The sequence below is a fragment of the Entelurus aequoreus genome, linkage group LG04 (assembly GCF_033978785.1).
Source record: "Entelurus aequoreus isolate RoL-2023_Sb linkage group LG04, RoL_Eaeq_v1.1, whole genome shotgun sequence".
In the NCBI taxonomy this organism is placed as follows: domain Eukaryota; kingdom Metazoa; phylum Chordata; class Actinopteri; order Syngnathiformes; family Syngnathidae; genus Entelurus; species Entelurus aequoreus.
This window is the reverse complement of record NC_084734.1, coordinates 13,027,264-13,032,263: the sequence shown is the minus strand read 5'-3', so window position 1 is coordinate 13,032,263 and position 5,000 is coordinate 13,027,264. Positions and strand designations below refer to the sequence as shown.

Below are 5,000 nucleotides of genomic sequence, written 5' to 3'. Positions count from 1 at the left end.
ACCGCATTATTTATTTTTTTGGACCCCAGCACACAGCTTTATTTGAAGTTATCATCCGGCGTGGCCAACAGCTTGTCACAGCCACACCTCAGTTGTCTTCATCTTTTTCAAAAAAACATTTATCATTGCCCTCTTGCACTGTGTGATAGTCACATGCAGCCCTCAGGCGCTCCCTGGGCCTGCAATGACTGAGGAGTCTCTTGTGGGCCCGCTCAACAGTCAACACTGTTGCAATTGTTTGCGGAATTCCACTGCAGGTATTTGTGATTATTATTTAATTGACTGTCTGATGTACAGCGAAACCTTTTTCAAAGTTGAACACCTTTTTTGTTTTCTCACGCTCTTACTTCCATAAACAAAGATTGAATCAAAGACGAAGCCTGATTTAATTTGAACTAGGGCTGCAACAACTAATCGATTAAATGTAGAGATGTCCGATAATATCAGCCTGCCGATATTATCGGCTGATAAATGCTTTAAAATGTAATATCGGAAATTATCGGTATCGTTTTTTTTATTATCGGTATTGTTTTTTTAATTGTATTTTTTATTTATTTATTAAATCAACATAAAAAACACAACATACACTTACAATTAGTACACGACAGTGTTTCCCATAAACTGGCAAGATACCTGTGGCGCTGGGGGCGTGGCTATGGGCGTGGTCATCATGACATCGAGTAATTTGCATAATTTACTACAATGATATGATTTTCTCTAAAAAGGCTAAAAAAATGTGTACTTACTAATTAATAATAACAGTTTTGTTTTAAACGTCCATCCATCCATCCATTTTACGATATAATTACAACACTTTATGTACATATTTATATACAGATTTGAACAATAAGTTATTCACTGAAATATATTTATTAATTGTGGTTCTTACAAAAAATATATCTTATAAAATATAAAAGCTAAAATGTCTCTTAAAGCTCTGCCCCTTTAATTAGTGCATACTAAATAATTTAACTTTAGCCTACTACTACAACCATATTATTTACCAGCAACATAAAGTGAAACAGAGGCAGAGGTGTCCTGCCACAGTCAGTAACAAATAAACAGAAAACAGTAGTGGTCAAATACAAATAAGGCAACAAGAGAAGTATCCTACACTTCTCTTTTGTAAAGTAAATCTGAACAACCTATATGGGCATCTACATCAACTATATGATTTGTATGAGAAGCTGGACAGGACCAAAAAAAATAATTTTTTTAAAATATTTTTTTAAATTTGTGGCGGACATAATTCTTTCGTGGCGGGCCGCCACAAATAAATGACTGTGTGGGAAACACTGCAGTCTGCAAGGGATACAGTCCGTAAGCACACATGATTGTGCGTGCTGCTGGTCCACTAATAGTACTAACCTTTAACAGTTAATTTGACTAATTTTCATTAATTACTAGTATCTATGTAACAGTTTTTATATTGTTTTACTTTCTATTTTATTTAATTTATTCATCGTACTTTATTTTATTAATTTAAAAAATGACCTTATCTTCACCATACCTGGTTGTCCAAATTAGGCATAATAATGTGTTAATTCCACGACTGTATATATAGCGGTATCGGTTGGTATCGGTAATTAAGAGTTGGACAATATCGGATTTCTGCAAAAAGCCATTATTGGTCATCCCTAATTAAATCGATTAAAATCGATTATATATACAGGTATATATACTATATTAATTAAGTCATCGATTCGTTGGATCTATGCTAAGCGCATGCGCAGAGGCTACTTTTTTATTTATTTTTATAAACCTTTATTTATAAACTGCAACATTTACAAACAGCTGAGAAACAATAATCAAAATAAGTATGGTGCCAGTACGCTATTTTTTTTCTCCCCTTCATTATGCATTTTCGGCCGGTGCGACTTATACTCCAGAGCGACTTATAGTCCGAAAAATACGGTAATATAGATTCCCGAGCCATTTTGAGAGTTAATGGGCAAGGCAGTCAAGTGATCCGTGAACCACAGATCCCTAATCAAGCAAGAATCAACATTGATTACATTGGGAAAAAATATGATCCAGAACCTTATATTTTTGAGACCGAACACTAAGAGGATGAGCAATAAGTTTTAGAAGCCGCACAGCTTTATTGAAACACTATAGCATGAGCAGCATTGCTAGGTGCTAACCATATAAAGCAGGGGTGTCAAAGTCAAATGGACGGAGGGCCAAATAAAAAATTTAGCTACAAGCCGAGGGCCGGACTGTTCGAATGTTCATTGAAAAAATTTTAAATGACGCATATAGTCTAGTGAACCTAATTGAACCTACTGAAAACCTAACAAATATATTCCAATATGATCAGATAAATAAAGCAATATTTTCTTATGGCTCTGTCAGTAATCTTTAATTTTCAACAGACACAAAAGACAAATTTCCTTTATATAAAAATCCCCATAACATGAACATTAAATGAAAGAAACCGGTATTCAAGGCACCATCAGTAGCCTATATTTTCTATTTTAGCAAAAGTGGGCTAAATTTACTTCAAAGAAAAAAACAATAATAGCAATTTTCTATCATCCACTCAACTGAAATATTTTTTAAATATAATTAAATTGAAATACAATAAAATAAAGTGCAAAAATCTATAAATCAAAAACAACACTTTGTTTAAGGAGAAGTAACATGCAGTGAAAACAAATATTAAACTTTAACTTTTAAACTTGAATTGAGTAAAAACTCTAAATATGTGATTGCACAGTAATGTTCACATTAAACCCCCCTCCTCCCTCCGTGGGAGGGAGGCGAGTTGGGTGCCCGAAACCCCCCGCTGGTTTCGGCCCGCCCCTTGGCGCGCGTGGCACGGCGGGCTCCGCGACCCGACGGCTGGCCCTCGTGGCTTGACGGCGGGCGCGTCCCGACGGGCCTCGCGTAGGGGTCAAACGCAGAAGTCTCAGAACCTCGTGGTGAGGGGGTGGCCTGGGGGTTTCGGCCCGCTTGACCCCCCCGCTCCGCTTGGCGCGCGCGGCACATGACGGGTTCCGCCACCGACGCTCGGGCTGCAGCCCGACGGTGGTGCGGGCCCGGCGGTGACGCGCGGTTTGGGGAAACAAAGCAGAAGTCTCAGGGCCTCGGGGCCGGGTTTCGGCCCGCCCCCTTGGCGCGCGTGGCACGGCGGGCTCCGCGACTGACGGCCGGGCTGCAGCCCTTCGGCCGGCAGGCGCGTCCCGGCGGGCCGCTCGCCCCCTTTCGGAACCTTGGACCGGCATCCGCTTGGTGCGTGTAAAAGATCTGCGGTCTAAAAAAAAAAAAAAAAAAAAAAAAAGATCTGCGGTCTGCGGGCCGGTTCTAATAATAAATCAAGATCATCCCAAGGGCCGTAAAAAACCTTCTCGCGGGCCGGATATGGCCCGCGGGCCTTGACTCTGACATATGTGATATAAAGTAACTAGAGATGGGGGAAATAATAAATGTTTTAAATGCACCGCAATTCGGACATGGGCGATTATGAAATCGATTAGCAAACGTCAATAATGGATAATCAATGCATTTATAGTAAATAAAGTAATGCCGACAGTTAAAAGTACAGCAAATTTTTACTTATTGACTTGAGGAGTAATCGGTTTTGTGACAGCATCTTGGTCAGTGTGTTAGCATCTGCCCGGTTCAAAAGCATTTCAGTGTTTCCTATTCCATCATGTACTTGTGGCGGCCCGCCAAAAGTACATTTTGGTCCGCCACAAGTAAAACAAAATATCCATCATTTTTCAAATGTATATTAAACATTTTAAACGATTTATGTGCCAATTTAAAAAAATATAAAGTTGTATTTTGTGACACTGGAAGGTAGCACATTTGTTTTAGTTCCTATTCCATAATTTACTTGTGGCGGCCCGCCAAAAGTACATTTTGGTCTGCCACAAGTAAACCAAAATATCCATAATTTTTCAAATGTATATTAAACATTTTAAACGATTTATGTGCCAATTTAAAAAAATATAAAGTTGTATTTTGTGACACTGGAAGGTAGCACATTTTTTTTAGTTCCTTTTCCATCATTTACTTGTGGCGGCCCGCCAAAATGACATTTTGGTCCGCCATAAGTAAACCAAAATATCCATAATTTTTTAAAATTTATATTACAAATTTTAAACAATTTTTGTCAATTTAAAAAATATAAAGTTGTATTTTGTGACACGGGAAGGTAGCACATTTGTTTTAGTTCCTATTCCATCATTTACTTGTGGTGGCCCGCCAAAAGTACATTTTGCTCTGCCACAAGTAAACCAAAATATCCATCATTTTTCAAATGTATATTAAACATTTTAAACGATTTATGTGCCAATTTAAAAAAATATAAAGTTGTATTTTGTGACACTGGAAGGTAGCACATTTGTTTTAGTTCCTATTCCATCATTTACTTGTGGCGGCCCACCAAAATGACATTTTGGTCCGCCATAAGTAAACCAAAATATCCATAATTTTTTAAAATTTATATTATAAATTTTAAACAATTTATGTGTCAATTTTAAAAATATAAAGTTGTATTTTGTGACACGGGAAGGTAGCACATTTTTTTTAGTTCCTATTCCATCATTTACTTGTGGCGGCCCGCCAAAATGACATTTTGGTTCGCCATAAGTAAACCAAAATATCCATAATTTTTTAAATTTATATTATACATTTTAAACAATTTATGTGTCAATTTAAAAAATATAAAGTTGTATTTTGTGACACTGGAAGGTAGCACATTTTTTTTAGTTCCTATTCCATCATTTACTTGTGGCGGCCCGCCAAAAGTACATTTTGGTCTGCCACAAGTAAACCAAAATATCCATAATTTTTCAAATGTATATTAAACATTTTAAACGATTTATGTGCCAATTAAAAAACATATAAAGTTGTATTTTGTGACACTGGAAGGTAGCACATTTGTTTTAGTTCCTATTCCATCATTTATTCGTGGCGGCCCGCCAAAAGTACATTTTGGTCCGCCACAAGTAAACCAAAATATCCACCATTTTTCAAATTTATATTGAAAA

General features: G+C 37.2%; 1 protein-coding gene across 1 annotated transcript in view; it reads left to right on the top strand.

Moving 5' to 3' along the window:
• cfl1 (cofilin 1) overlaps positions 1-5,000 on the top strand; it is a 30,153-nt gene that overhangs the window by 8,031 nt on the left and 17,122 nt on the right. The window lies entirely within an intron of this gene.